This window comes from Stomoxys calcitrans, chromosome 2, assembly GCF_963082655.1.
Source record: "Stomoxys calcitrans chromosome 2, idStoCalc2.1, whole genome shotgun sequence".
NCBI lineage: Eukaryota > Metazoa > Arthropoda > Insecta > Diptera > Muscidae > Stomoxys > Stomoxys calcitrans.
In genome coordinates, this window is record NC_081553.1 from 146,608,108 (window position 1) to 146,625,028 (window position 16,921).

The 16,921-nt window shown below is 40.2% G+C and overlaps 1 long non-coding RNA gene across 1 annotated transcript in view; it reads right to left on the reverse strand.

Moving 5' to 3' along the window:
- Positions 1-243: 243 nt before the first annotated feature.
- Positions 244-16,921, reverse strand: part of LOC131994899 (uncharacterized) — a 426,615-nt gene continuing 409,937 nt past the window's right edge. Inside the window, exon 3 of the long non-coding RNA XR_009396940.1 lies at positions 244-421. This is a non-coding gene — a long non-coding RNA (uncharacterized LOC131994899). The remainder of the gene's footprint in view (positions 422-16,921) is intronic.

Sequence of the window (16,921 nt, forward strand, 5' to 3'; positions counted from 1 at the left end):
CAAATTGACATGATGGCAACTCAAACTTAGTTCGTGACAGATCCGACGTGGTATATATATGGGTTACAAACATGTTTTAAGTTGAAAGTTTTTTGATTTTATTATAAAATTACACCTTTGGTTGCATTCCAATGCCAATTAAATTTTCTGTAAAATATCCTGTGGTTTTTGACTTAAAATAGACAACATAAATTTTTGAGGGTATATTTGTAACCTCATGATGTATGAACCACTCACCACTCACTTTCCTCTATTTTTCCTTTAGGCTTGTTTGCCAATATCCAATATACATGGGCTGAATCTCTATGATACAGTAGATGGGCCTAGGATTTAGTTGTTTGTCGTGGTCGGCAGGCTTACTACGGTTGGGGTAAATGCCTTAATGCCGTAACCACTAATTGCATGTCAAAGTAACTATTACCTGCAAAGAGAGAAGCGAAACGTGTTGGCATAAGATAAATGTTTGCATTGTAAATTAAATATTATACTCTGGACACAGAAAAAATGGTGGGGACAAAAAAAAATAAATCAAGCAAAATGTACGAATTGTATGACAAGTTGTCTGGCTACAATTATCTGAAAAATGGTTTACACTGATATTACATTGCAGCGATGAATCAATGCAATTATGCAGTGTTAGACGCGTGTATCAGATTAAAAGCTTTTACATTCGACAGCAACAAGAAAAAAAACTAATTATTGGGTTGAACCGCCAAAACTGCAGTCATCGAAAAAAAATATATGTTTTGAAATATATGTTTGCATATACCTTTCACCATCAATTGCATTTGTCACAGTAGTTGGATGCCCTTATTATGCCCTAAAATTTAGCAACGAACTACCGAACATGATGGAATATTTCCGGCGTTACTACAGAACGAGGCAGACTATCTGGCACCTCAACTGGCCAATATTTTCACAGCGTGCCTTTGACTTCCATATACTGCGAAAGCCTGGCAGGGGGCAAGGGTGAGGTTTATACCCAAGTCCGACAAGGCAAGTTATGCCTTTCTACTCAAAACCATGGAAAGTATTTTGGACACCATTATAAAGATACTTCTAAGGGGTAAGAATCCGAACCTGCTATGCAGTGGGCCCCATACGGCATATGACTGGGCTGGGCCCAGAGGACTCAATGTTAAGCCAGAGAAGGCTGAAATATGACTGTTCACGAGAAAGACGAAGTTGGGCCAATTTAACGCACGACGTTTCCTGAGTAAGACGATTTCGGTCAAATACTTAGGTTAGAAGACTCATAGATGTTAGGCAATATGTAGACGGGCCGTAGGCTCGAAATGGGGCCTGAATCCTAGGATAGTCCACTGGCTCTACAGGAGCGTGATTAGACCAATACTTAGTTACACCTCAGTAGTTTGGTGTACTGCTATGTAGAAAAAGCGAAACGTAAGGACCATGAAACAGAACATGATGTCTTGGCATAGGAGGAGCGATGAGGAGCAAGCCCACTAGGGCACTGGAGACTATTCAGGATATCCGACCCACTTACATACAGATTAAGAATGAGACAGCCACTGCGGCTATGAGACTAAAGGCGGCGAGAGAATGGATTGAGGATGGGAGCAGCTCATACCATCGCGGTATAATTGAGGCGACGATAGGAAACCTGGAAGGAGGGAAGATGTTTCCGATCGAATACCTGAGATGAACCTTAAAGTCGAGAGTGAGTCTTGGATTTGACGGAACCCTAGTATTGCCATCTGGAAGATTATGTTACACGGATGCATCAAAGCTAGAGGACACAGTGAGCCTGGGGGTCTACATCGAGAATCCGGGGACTGAGATTTGTATTAGACTGCCTGACCATAATACGGTCTAGTCAACGTAGTGCGAGTTAAGGGGAGTGGGCTACGAATGCGCATGCTACATTGTGAAACAGCGAAACGGTCTATGGGGGAACCAGATCGTGAAAAGACGAGACTATTGCTAAATGGAAGCAAGAAGGAGGTCAGTATAGCTATTGGTATCAAAGCTGGACACATAGGACTGCGAGCTCACTTATGTAAAATCGGTGCGACAAGTGATAGCATAGGAAGATGATGAGACGTTGGAGCATTTCCCTTGTCATTGCCCGGTTCTCGCATCTAACGGATACCGGAACTTAGTTGGGGACATTAAACCAGACATGAACCAACTTAGGGGAGTGATATTGAAAACAATTTAGGATTTTGTAAGTAGCACAGAATTCCTAGATTATAATTTTCTTTTTAGATTACTGGTTCAGGTGTATGTCCATAGTGGCATGGGGCGGAATAATATCTGCACCCTCTTTTCAAACTAACCTAACTAGGAAATCAAATTGTAAGTTCGGTTTATATGGACTGTATCAAAATATTTTTTTTTGTTGCTATAAAAATTTTCAGACTGTCTAATAATAATGCGGCTAAAGTTGCCAAGTCGTTCGTATGGCTTCTTTATTACGATTTTGGCTGTTTCGAAGGCTACTTCATATAAACGTTATGTTACAAATCGCAGGAGGTGTCCGCTTGCACGGATGCGACTACGGTCGCGATGGGTTTGTGCAATAGGGTCGGCAGCGGATGATCCAAAGGAAATCGAGAACGACGGCGTTCGCAGATCCTCAGAAGATTTACCATCAAGAAAGCCCAGCCTAGAGGGTCGCTGGCATCCCCAGCACTAGGTAGCGATGCAATGGCCCAATCTGCCATCCATCTGAAAAAATCACGATTACAGAAACATCAACAAAAAATATTGGAACTGACAACCCCCCGATGACGACCTACAACCCATCGAAACTTTATTAAGTTCAGAACTAGATGTCAAACTACAACCTAGACATTATCGGTTTAAGTGACGTACGATGGCTGAAATCCGGTAGTGACGTACGATGGCTGAAATTTTCAAGGTGGCTCAAGCTCTTCTATCATACAATGTTATATCTGAAGGCATCATGACGGCAAGAATAAATTCAAAATTTTGCAAAATATCCATTGTACAATGCTACGCGCCAACCGAACCCGATGACGACTAAACAAGGGATCAGTTCTGTTTCCAACTAGACTCAGTGACAGTGGACGATCTTAATGCCAAGGTGGGCAATAACAACAATTATCTACAATCAATCATGGGAATGTAAGGACTTGGCAATGTCAGGAATGACAATGGCGACAGATTGCTTGATTTCTGCACAACAAACCGGCTCTTTATTGGAGGCACAATATTTCCCAATAAAAATATACACAAATATACTTGGAAATCTGCAGGTTGAAGCACCCGTTATCAAATCGACCACGTATTTATCAGCAAACTCTGTGCGCCGAAACCCACACAGGGATAAATCTACGGTCCTACACTCAACCAAATTTTTTATTCAAACCAGCAAAAATTTTTGTTAAAACAGCATTTTTTGTCTGCTGAAAATGGGAAAGCAGATATTACTGCTGTTTCAGCAAACATAGGGCTGCTGTATTAGCAAACATTTCGGCCAGCAAGCAAAATTTGTTGAATAAAGAAGCCTGCTGAAGAAAAAAGAGTATACTACTTTTTATGGTTGCCTGTTGCTACTTTTTATTAAATTTTTTAGATATATTTTTAGAAATGTCGGAAGAGATAATTTTAATTTGAAATAATGTAAAGAGGATACCTGATCAACAGATTCCTTGTACACATGACATCGCATTCATTGATAGACATTTCGAAATGTGGCTGAGATCGCTCGCACTAATGTGTATATGACTGGCATGGCCTTTGTTTTTAAAATAACAAAAAAACAAGTAAGAGCGTGCTAAGTTCGGCCGGGCCGAATCTTATATAACCTCCACCATGGATCGCATTTCTCGAGTTCTATGCGCAGTATCTCTTTTTAGACAAACAAAGAATATTCAATAAGAACTGTTATCCTATTGGAGCTATGTCAAGTTATAGTCCGATTCGGACCATAAATGAATGTAGAAAATTGCAGAAGTCATAGTGTAATATTTCAGTTCATTCGGATAAGAATTGCGCCTTGTAGGGGCTCAAGAAGCAAATCGGGAAATCGGTTTATATGGGTATTGTGTCAAACTATAGATCGATTCTGACCATATTAGACACATATGTTGAAAGCCATGAGAGAAGCCGTTGCACAAAATTTCTGCCAAATCGGATGAGAATTGCGCCCTCTAGAGGCTCAAGATCCCAGATCGGTTTATATGACAGCTTTATCAGGTTATGTACCGATTTGCGCCATACTTAGCACAGTATTTGGAAGTCATAACAAAATAACTCATGCAAAATATTAGCCAAATCGGATGAGAATTGCGCGCATTATTGGCTCAAGAAGTCAAGATCCAAGATCGGTTTATATGACAGCTATACCAAATTATGAACCGATTTGAATCATACTAAACACAGTTGTTGGAAATGATACCAAAACACTACGAGCACAATTTCAGTCAAATCGGACAAGAACTGAGCATTCTAGAGGCTCAAGAAGTCAAGACCCAAGATCGGTTTATATGGCAGTTATATCAAAACATGGACCGATTTTAATCATACTTATAGCCGTTGTTGGAAGTGATTTCAGTCATATCGAATAAAATGCGCCATCTAGAAGCTCAAGAAATCAAGACCCAAGATCGGTTTATATGGGACCTGTATCAAAACATGGACCGATTTGTCCCATTTACAATCCTAACCGACCTACATTAATAAAAAGTATTTGTGCAAAATTTCAAACGGCTAGCTTTACTCCTCCGAAAGTTAGCGTGCTTTCGACAGACTGACGGACATTGGTAGATCTTCTTGAGCTTCCAGAGGGCGTAATTCTATGCGATTTGGCTGAAATTTTGCAGATATCGTTTTAGTTTGATTTCCAACAACTTAGCCAAGTATCTAAATCAGTGTTTAACCTGATATAGTCGCCATGTAAATCAATCACTTGATTTGACTTATTGAATCCTAGACGGCGCAATTCTTATCCAATTTAGCTGAAATTTTGCATATGTCGTTTTGGTATGACTTCCAACAACTAAGTATGGTCTAAATAGGTTCATAGCCTGATGTAGCTGTCATATGAACCGATCTCCCAATTTGACTTTCAGAGCCTCTTAAAGGCGCTATTATTACTCGATTTGCTTGAAATTTTGGAGGTGATATTTTTATATGAATTGTACGCCATGACATGTACGGTCCATATCAGCCAATAACTTCATATAGCTCATATATATTTGATAAAGTCAAAGGAACTTGACAAATCCGATCCATGGTGGAGGGTATATAAGATTCGGCCCGGCGGAACTTAGCACGCTTTTACTAGTTTTTTTTTCTAACAAACCCATCATAAATTAAGCAGCAGTAATTTCCAGCAAATAACAGACTTTTCAGCAGTCAGTCTACTGTTCTGACATTGCAGTACTTCTGCTGTAAAAGCAGCAAAATAAACTACTAACAGTGTTTGCTATTTTCAACTGACCATTTTCTATGAGTGTACTCACCTGCGAAGAAATTGAAGCCGTTCTGGTCTCACTCAAAAACGGCAAATCAGCCGTCCCTGATAGTATACCTGTCAAACTTTTGTGGTATGGGGTTCACCCCATAGCTCAAGCGATCAATTCAATTATCAGGGAGGCCTGGGATACAAACGTTATCCCCAGGGAATGGAAGATTTGGATCAAGGTCACAAACCCAAAGAAGGGTGACCTCACCCAGTTAGAAACTATATAGTGATAGCAAGTCTTCTTCTGCCGCGTATTTTGCCTGCACTTGACTGCAGGTTTTCGGCCAGAACATTCTTGCACCGACAATCTTAAATTCCTGTGCATAACCTTTTATTCGTTGACTTCGAGAGTGCTTTTGACACAGTTTTGCGAAGTTCAATGTGTAAGACGCTGTTGAATAAGGGCATCTCTGAGAAAATCGTGACACTAATTAGGGAGCTAATAGGAATGCTGAAGTTTCAGTCCATTTCAATGGAAAAGAGATCCGACCTTTCGGGATCGACAAAGGAGTGAAGGAAGGTTACGTCCTGTCACCGACGCTATTTTAAATTTTACTAGTTTCCGTATTAGAAGCAACTAATGCTGAGGCACCCTTTGGCACACGCTGGTGTATTAACGATTTCCTCGGAGACATCGACTACGCGGACATTATATGCCTCTTTGGGCAGCGCTTCGAGCGAAACTGGAACGATTGAATGAAAATGCTGACAAAGTAGGCCTGACCGTAAACATAAAAAATACCAAACTGATGAGGAAAGCAACATCGAATCTGACACCGCTCAATATAAACGATCTTGGCAGCAAAATAACAAAGGACCTTATTTCAAATGAATAATTGCAAATAAGAACAAACATTTCCCCTGTCGATGTAGAAATCCGGAAGAGGAAATTGACTTGGTTGGGTCATATTCTACGCTGACTGCGCGATGATATAGTGAGAAATGTCCTAGACTGAAACTCGCAAGGACAGGACGCCAGAAAAACATATGGATCCGCTGTACGAAAGGAGAGTTGAAATCACCTCATGTATCATGGAGTCAAGGCTTTGGGCAACTATGTTCACACGGAACATTTTACTATTATATTTTATTGTAATATACTCCGATTGGAAATAAAATAAATATATGTATATATATATATATATATATATATATATATATATATATATATATATATATATATATATATATATATTCCACTTTAATCCACTAAGGAACAAGGGAAAACTTCTCACATATCAATAAGTGCAGTCCGATTCAAGTTTTAAATTTAATGATAAGGGGCCTCCTTGTTATTGCCGAGTCCGAACGGCGCGCCGCAGTTTTCAGCGTCATAGGCGGACATGCCAACCTCTGCGCTACGTTGGCCTATATATATATATATATATATATATATATATATATATATATAGTAAAAAAAACTAAACAAGTAAAACCTAATTGGAGCAAGTCATCAACATCTGCTTTACATATCGAACAATAACTATAAAATATTTGTTAGTGCAAAAAAACAAAAATCTGTGTAAACATCATAAAAAGTTAAAAAAGCCACTAATTTTCAAGCGCAGCTTTTTTCACTACTCCAAAATATTTCAAATTTGTTCAATGACATTAACGATAATAAAACTTGTGGCCTTTAATGTCGCATATCCCTCCCGTGCGGCTTTGATCTCCTCTTACATTGACTTCATCTTGGTTTTATGTGTAGAACGTGTAAATAGGCAGGTATAAATACATACATATATAAGAAGTCGTAAAAGCTGTAGCTGCTGGACCAAATAGGATGTGTCCTTCAACTACAACAAACAATACTTCAGGTGAGTTCCTATTAAACGCTCTTGTTTACGAGGGTACGATTTAATGCCAAAGTCCCTCCTGCTGCAGCGATATAAAAAGACTCGCAAGCCCACTCATTGCATTACGTTTTAAGTCTTTTCCTCATCATAAAATTTAATTATGACAGCTCGGTTAACATTCATTTACCCTGTATGGTGTTGCACCGAGCAACAGCTCCAGCCATCGTGCAGCACCTCGATGTGCGTTTGACTGCACGGCCAATGCTCTCATAAATGTGCGATGTTGTAAAGTGGCTATTACATGCATGTTTAATAAGAAGCGAACAATGCAATCCGAATAACACAAGCTCACAGGTAAATGTGAAGTGAATGCTGACTCCACTTTCGTCTTGCAAACAATTTTATTGACCCATAACTATTTGCCTAGACTACCCAGACTGCGAAAACGCCATAGGAGGACGAGATGCCATTACAAACGAGGAACCAAAACAATGAATCTTTGTATGTAAGATGCATACCCGGAAAACAAAAGGTTGATCACTGAACCAAAGCCGTCCCTACGAAAGCTATGACCAAATTCAAGTCTGATTAAGAATGTGTTCCTGATCCAAAATATGTTAGGCGTTCATCTGGCCACTGTAATTACAGCTGATAAATAAATATGTCGATGAAATCAGGGTAGGCAGAAAATGAGAATGTGCAAACGTGAAACGCCTTCACTATCAACCAGAGAAATAAAGTAAATGCGAATGCTTTCCATAGCCATGAACCAAACATTTAAATTAATGAGCTAATAATGAATGTAGATTTCATCGAAATGTGAATGATCCACCTTAGGTTAGATTGCAGTGGCAGGCAGCCAAGCCACTTAAACCATTTGAGGTCATTGTAATATCACACTCTTTATTATGTAGCGACTTACGAAAGCCATTGGTGGAAATCGAATCACCGCACTGTAACGTTGATAATAACAAAACGAAAAATGAAATTCAAACCGGAATCGATTGATACGAAGGAGCAAAGTCCACAAATAGCGAAAGGTGCCGAAACGCTAAGTATAAACCGTTACTCCTTGTTTAGTCCAGTCGAAAAAGAGGACGTGAACAATCCGGGACCAGGGCAGCCAAACCTCCTTCTATAAACTTGAGAGAACAAACGTCGAATACCCTTGTGAACAAATTTCCACACTGTCACTAGGTAAGGACAATTTTTATGTCTTTATGTAGGCGTGACGTATCTTTTTGTAGAGGTAACGTATACCGAAAGTATCTATAGAAGCTAGTAGATCATTTGGATAAAGAAAAAAGAATTACTGCACTTACCAAACCAAATGCTCGAAAGGCCTTATTGTGATTTTAGAGGGTATTGGTAATTTTGTCTCTCCCGAAGAAATCAAAAAAAAAGGTAATGAAATTAAATCCATCATAAACATTCTAAATAAAAACACCCTTTGGGGGCTCTAGAAGTAAAATAGAGAAATCGATCTATATGGGAGCGGTATCGGGCTATAAACCGGTTCAGACCATAATGAACACGTATGTTGATGGTCATGAGAGAATCCGTCGTACAAAATTTCAGGCAAGTCGGATAATAATTGCGACCTCTAGAGGCTCAAGAAGTCAAGATCCCAGATCAGTTTAGATGGCAGCTATATCGATTATGAACCGATATGAACCTTATTTTGCACAGTTGTTGAAAGTAAGAATAAAAAACGTCTTGCAAAATTTCAGCCAAATCGGATAGGAATTGCGCCCTCTAGAAGCTCAAGAAGTCAAGTCTCCAGACCTGTTTATATGACAGCTATATCGCGTTATGAACCGATTTGAACCATACTTGGCACAGTTGTTGGATATCATAACAAAACATGTCGTGCAAAATTTCATCCCAATCGGATAAGAATTGCGCACTCTAGAGGCTCAAGAAGTCAAGACCCAAGATCGGTTTATATGGCAGCTGTATCAAAACATGGACCGATATGGCCCATTTACAATACCAACCGACCTACACTAATAAGAAGTATTTGTGCCAAATTTAAGCGGCTAGCTTTACTCCTTCGGAAGTTAGCGTGCTTTCGACAGACAGACGGACGGACATGGCTAGATCCACATAAAATGTCGCGACGATCAAGAATATGTATATTTAATGGGGTCTCAGACGAATATTTCGAGTAGTTAGAAACAAAATGACGAAATTAGTATACCCGCCATCCTATGGTGGAGGGTATAAAAAAGGTCAACAATACACAATATAATATTCAACACGGTATTTTTTAAATTGAGCTTTACATTCTTGCATCAATTACAATAATGGGAGTTTAGAGACTGGGACTCCATCCTGAAGTGATCAGGCCTGGCGACATCGCTTTATCAATAATAGTGAGTCTTAACATTTTTCTATCTGTATAAGCTCAATTTGTTAAATCAGACAAAAATAAGTTTGTCCCATAATTTTACATTAATTTTTCTTTATATATCTATGGAATTTTCATCACTCGTTATTCTTTGTACACACATCATTTAAACTACACGTTTTTAGTACTGTCAAATCTAACAAAAATGTATATAAAAGTCGTCAAAAAAGCTTCTAAGCTTCTTTAAAAATATAATTTAATTTATTTATTACTAGCTGACCCGGGCCCGCTCCGCTGCGCGTTCTTTTACTTATATGGAACAAATTTTTCCTTGGAATATTTATTTTCGACAATTAAAGAGCTTTTAGTGAAATAACATGCTACGAATATAGTATATCGCTTGACTTATTGTTTAACAATATAAGTGCCTTTGTCCGAATCCCATATGATCTTCATAGGTCTTCGAATTTAAGTTTGGATATAAGGCGTACTCCATTCTTAAAATATTTTATTTCAGCCTGCTACTCTCATGATATCTGATTTAGGGGTGTTTTCGGGGGTGAGGTGGCATTGGCATTGGTTTAGGGGAGTTTACACGTTGAGGCGTCTCCCAAACACATGGCCCAAAGTAGGTTATCAAATTCGTTTTCTAATCTTAAATACCACATTTTGGCATGGTCGAAAAATTTTTATCCTTTGCGGGGTGTTTTGGGGAGGCGGTGATGCCCTAAATACATGGTCCTAAATTTGGATATCAAATTCGTATTCTACTCCCAAATACCTTTATTTGAGCCACATATTGCGATGGTCAGTAAAAAATTGCTGTTTGGGGGTTATTTTGGGAAAGGAGTAGACCCCCAGAAAATTGGTCCCGAAAGTGGGTATCATTTCTTGCTCTACCCCCAATACCTTTCATTTAATCTCCACATTGACATGGTCGGTAAATATGGCCGATTTAAGGGTGTTTTGGGGAGTGGGGTGGTCGCCCAAACACTAAGCCCGGAAAATATATTAGCAACGTGCTCTATTCTCATATACCTATATTTCATTTATTTGAACCCCCAGGCTGAGCTAAGGAAATATAAGGGCGAGTTGAGAAAGGCTCAGAACAAATCCTGGGTGGAATTCTGCAGCTCCGTGGAGGATACATCTAAGGCCTCTTAGCTAAGGAAGATTCTGTCCTCTAGACCTATTACGATGGGTTATATTCAGAAGTCAGAATATGTATGAACAATGTCTAGTGCCATTGGCCTCAAAATTGGATATCAAATTCGTTTTCAAATCTCATTTAAACTCCTTATTGCAAAAGTCAGCAAATATGTCCGGTTTGGGTATTGACCCTTAAAACTGTAATTATTTAGGTCCACTGTCTTTACGACCCAAATTGTCTTGGTGAGCAAATACGTCCTATTTGGGGGTTGTTATGGTGTTGGGACAGTTGGTAGCTAATGTTGATATCAAATACGTGGTCTACTCCCAAATACCTTTAATTTGAGCCCCATATTTCCATAGTCGGCAAACATGACCGGCTTGGGGGGTGTTTTGGGCGATGGGCGGTCACTCAGTGCATTGGCCTTGAAAATATATACCCTCTTATTTGAGCCTCATATTGCTAAAGTGAGAAAATACTTACTATTTGGGTGGTGTTGTGGTGGCCCCATAGACACTTTTCCCAAATATTGATATCATATTCCTGCTTTACTCCCAAAGACCTTTCATTTGAGCCCCATATGGCTATGGTCGTAAATTTGTCCCCTTTGGGGGATGTTTTTGGGGAGAGGCGGCCCCCAAACATTTGGTCCCATATTTGGATATCAGATTCTAATTCTACACTCAAATACCTTTTATTTAAGACCCATAATCCCATGGTCAGTAAATAGTCCTGTTTGGGGGGTGTTTTGGGGAAGGGGTTGGACCCCAGAAATGTGGTCCCACATCAGTTTCGTATTCTACTCGCAAATACCTTTCATTTGAGTCCCATATTGCCATGGTCGGGAAATATGTCCGATTTAGGGGTGTCTTGGGGGTTGGGTGGTGTTGTGGGGGTGGCGTGGCCCCATCGACACTTTTCCCGAATATTATTATCAGATTTGTGCTTTACTCCCAAAAACCTTTCATTTGTGCCCCATGTGGCTATGGTCGTAAATGTGTCCCATGTGGGGGAGGTTTTTGGGGAGAGGCGGCCCCCAAACACTTGGCCTCATATTTGGATATCAAATTTTAATTCTACACTCAAATACCTTTTATTTAAACCCCATGTTCCCATGGTCGGTAAATAAGTCCTGTTTTGAGGGGTGTTTTGGGGAAGGGGTGGACCCCAGAAACGTGGTCCCACATTTGGATATCAGATTCGTATTCTACTCGCAAATACCTTTCATTTGAGTCCCATATTGCCATGGTCGGAAATATGTCCGATTTAGGGGTGTTTTGGGGGTTGGGGTGGTCCCCCAGCACTTGGTTCAACAATTGGATATCAGATACGTTTTCTTATCCTAAATACCTTTCATTTGCGTCCCATATTGTCGTAATTGTTCTAAATATATGTTTGGTAGGTTTTAGAGTGGGGCGGCCCCCCTAGGTACCCCATCCAAAATTTGGATACCAAATTTTTATTTTTAGGGTACTATATGAGAGCACATAAAATTTCTCTTAAATCGCATCACCCACTTGCGAGATCTGGTGTTTCTGAAAATTAGGGTAAGGGGGAGGGCCCGCCCCCCCTTTCTATATATTTTCATTCTATTAAAGAGCTTCCTTACTTTGTTTTTTTTTTATGGAAACGTATCCAAGCTTACCTCCAATGAGAAAGAACCACCCCAAGACTGAGCACGGCACTGGGGAAAGGATGTAGCCACTCTCGGAGAAAGTAAGCCACAAAAGCACATCCCAATTGGGACATCTATAAGGCTGAGCTAAGGAAATATAAGGGCGAGTTGAGAAAGGCTCAGAACAAATCCTGGGTGGAATTCTGCAGCTCCGTGGAGGATACATCTAAGGCCTCTTAGCTAAGGAAGATTCTGTCCTCTAGACCTATTACGATGGGTTATATTCAGAAGTCAGAATATGTATGAACAATGTCTAGTGAGGAAACACTACAACTACTCGTTTATACACAATGTGGCGCCAGAAGAGGTTGTCACTGGTATGCATTCGTCGGAGGTTATTAGGGAGATTGTGTCTGAGAAGTTTCCTTACCTTTAAGTCGCCAGGCCCTGATACTATATTACCGGTTAAATTACAAGCTGTGTCTGATAGACTGGTTCATTGGCTTAGGGAGATATACTCTGCATGTATCAGCATGTCATACATAACTGTGGGATGGGGACACTAAGGTAATTTTCTTTCTGAAAGCAGGAAAAAATTAGCACACGAAGCCGAAAGATTTTCGTCCTTTTAGTCTGTCATCCTTTTTGCTAAAGACTCTTCAGAGGTTGATAGAAACATATGTTAGAGCAATGATCCCTGGAGATTGCCTGTCTCTGCAGCAGTATGCATATAGTAAAGGTAAATCTACTGAAACAGCCCTTCACGACCTAATCGGCTACGTAGAGGGTTCTCTCGCTGTCAAGGAATATACAATGGTAGCATTTCTTGACATTGAAGATGCTTTCAATACTATAAAATCGACATTAACCATGAATGAGTTGAAGTTTCTAGGCATCAACTCTACCGTAATAAAGTTTATTAATAACTTACTAAAAGATGCATTCCGGCAGGCTTGGGATCTGTGGATCTAAAAAGATTGGTCAGCAGAGGAATACCTTAAAAATGTGTACTGTCTCCTCTACTTTGGAATATAGTCATGAACAATATATTATTTTCTCTGGAGAAACATTACCAGCAATATTTCAGTAACCTCTACGTCTAACAGTGAAGTGGGCTACCGAAAGTGGTCTAGAGGCAACCGAAAGTGGTCAGTCCAAGACAGAAGTAGTTCTTTTCAAATGGAGATACAAGCTACCTACAGTGGAACCTGTCATCTTAGGAGCAGAGAATGCTCCATTTACAGAAAGCGTTGTGGTCTGGTGGATGGCGCTTCAAAAGTTCACCTACTGTGTAATAGACAACCGGATCCAAAGGATGGCTTGTTTGTGCATCACAGCCGCACTTGAGACGACACCATCTGACGCACTAAATTTGTTGCTACATCTAAAGCCTCTGGATATTGTAGCTAGATAAATTGCTGCAACCACTGCCGTGCGGCTAATTGAACTTTCTCTTTGGTCATGTGGCGGCTACTGTGTTATCCTTGATACAATGTCCGATTTTCCAGGAAGTGTGGATTACACACTACCTGAGCCACTGTTTTGGAATTGGAACTACGATATCCCTGGTAACATACAATTACATTGATTTTTATACGGATGGTTCCAAACTAGACTACCAGGTGGGGTGTACTCTAAAGATCTACAACTGGTCATATCGAAAAGGTGACCCGACCACTGCAGTGTGTATCAAGCGGAGATCCTTGCAATTAAGGAAGTGATGGAATGGCTAAGATATAATTTCATTACGACGATTGGCATAAATATCTTCTCAGACAGCCATTACATGCCTGGAGAAGGTATTCTAAACACAAAAATCGCCCTCGACTGTCGCCGGTCTCTCAACGAGATGTCCGAACAGTTCAAAATTCACCTGTTCTGGGTTTCGGGCCACAGAGATATCCCAGGGAATTCTAAGCGGATGAGCTTGTAAGACTAGGAACTTCCTTACACATTCCAGGGAAAATGGAATCTGTGGGTATGCTTCAAGCGACATGTAAGCTAAGACCAGGCCCTATGGACAACGAATGATAGATGATCATAAAGAGGGGGCTGTGAGCATTCAAAAACTATATCGCCTAATATAGACTTGAAGAGGTATACCGCTTTGCTGTCAATGGTTAGAACAGACGTGTCCGTCATGACAGGTCACTATCTAATCTTAATACATGCTGACAGACTGAATGTTGCCAGCAACAACTTTTTCAGAAGCTGTGAGGACATCGAAGAAGAAAAAACTATAGAACACTTTCTGTGTGTGTCCCGCATTAGCAGTCAGAGAAAGTTCCACTTTAGGTTCTCATATCGTTAAGAACCTGTCTGATTTAGCACATGTGAATATTCGCAAGTTGTTGGGATTTTTAAAGTAATCTGGATGATTCAACGGTAGGAGCTAGAAGGCACATTCCTTCTTCTGTTCCTGTGGTATCACAATGAACGATAACGACAAAGTGAGTCTGAAGGCAGACTGCCACTTAAAACCCTCGTATATGCTCAGATTGAGCCATCAGGCGGTGCTGTGGCGGGACACTCAATAACGCGTAACGGAGAGGGGGACGAAGACGAGACAATAACCGACTCTCTTAATTGGGAAGACTAGGATAAGGAAAGACCATTGGACAGTGTAGTGACAGGAAACTTAATGGGTTATAAAGAACAGGGAGCAGACGTGAGACCATCACGCACTCCCATGATGTCCATTTACTGAAGGACTAATGATTGAGGTCATTTAGATAAAACTTCACCGGGGCGAGAAACCATCAAGGGCAAGATTAATATTACCTTTATTCAGGAGCCATAGACGACCCGGTACAAAGTTCCTGGACTGAACAATATCAAATACCAATTATTCTTTATTAACACTGGTACTCGGCTGAGGACCTGCATTATTTTTCATGCAAATTTGAATAATATGTATTCCCCAGAATTTTCAACGTCGGATGCAACAGTGATGAGACACTGAGACGGTGGAGCATACCTGGCAACACTTTATCTGCCTTTTGACTCTCCAACACTGCCACCACGTCAGAGTTGCAACGGTTGGTGAGGAAACAAAACAGATAGGAAATGAGGTACTAATAGGGTGAGGTACTACCCCACATTTCGTGGAGTAGTAGTTTGAAAGTGTCACATTCAGGAGTGTACCGAGAAGGCCCACAGATGTTGGACACCACGTGGACGGACAGTAGGCTCAAAATGGGGCTTGAATCCGTCGATAGTCCATTGCTTTACAGGAGCGTTATTAGACCAATAAGTTCTTACGCTTCACTAGTTGGGTGTACTGGAGAAAAAGTGCAACGTAAAAATAATACAGCACGTTCAGAGAACATGTTGTCTTGGCATAGGCGGAGCGATAAGGACTACGCCCACTAGAATACTGGAGACAATTCTAGATATCCGACCCATTGACGGCTATGAGATTTAAGGCAATGGGAGAATGGATAGAGGATAGAAGCAGGTCATACAACGCCCTGATGGCCAGTAACGCTCTGAAGCAGCGAAACGGTCGGTAGGACGATGAAAATCCTTTGGGAAGATACGGATCGTGAGAAGACTAGGCTATTACTGAAAGGAAGTAAGAAAAAGGTCAGTATAGCTTTCGGTATCATAACGTGACACATAGGACTACCAGCTCACTTTTGCAAAATCGGTGCGGCAAGTGATAGCATGTTGGGAAGATGGTGAGACGTTGGAGAATTTCCCATGTTATTGCCCGGCCGTCGCGGTCAACAGACATCGGTACTTAGGTGGAGACATAGTACCAGGCATGAGTCAACTTAGGTGCGTCGTATAGAAAATAATTAGCGATTCCTGACTTAGATTTTCTTTTTCGAGGTTATTTTTAGTATTTATAGCGCACAACAAACCGATTACTGGCTTAGGTGTATGTCCATGGTGGCCTGGGGCGGCTTAATATCCGCACCCTATTTTCAAACTAACCTAAACACAGACATTGATAAATGAGGAAAAAATTTTATAATTTTAAAGTAAATCCAGTCATATTTATTATAGTTCTAATAAATATACACACCAGACTATTTGGTGGAAATTAACCAACGACTCTACGCCCTTACACAAAGCGCACCGCAACAATAATAGTACATTTAATGGATGTTGTCGGAATGTAACTTTTGATTGTTACTGATTGTAACAAATCGGAGCTGACATGGCTTTAAAGACCCCAAAACAAAAGAGATTTACATGAAAAGCAACAAAAATTGGGAAAATAGGTCTGCATAAAATCTCAGATGACTCATTCAAGCTTTAATCAACTTTAAATGAAACATGTGCCCAAGAGGTTGGGTAAAAATTAGCATACAAGCAATGCAAACAGCGAAATAGGTGCTTTTTGCGTCGAATTGTTAAAAACAACATCAAAAATTTAAATGTGGCAAAACGGGCAAAATTTGTTGTACATGTTTATAGTAAAGGATTCCATGAACTAGAAAAACGTGGATTGGGCGCGTTTTAATAGCCAACTATATCTTCACGTTTTCTTAAAAAACATAAAAATATGAAAGTCATCAGAAGTGCATTATTTTACGATATGTAAAAC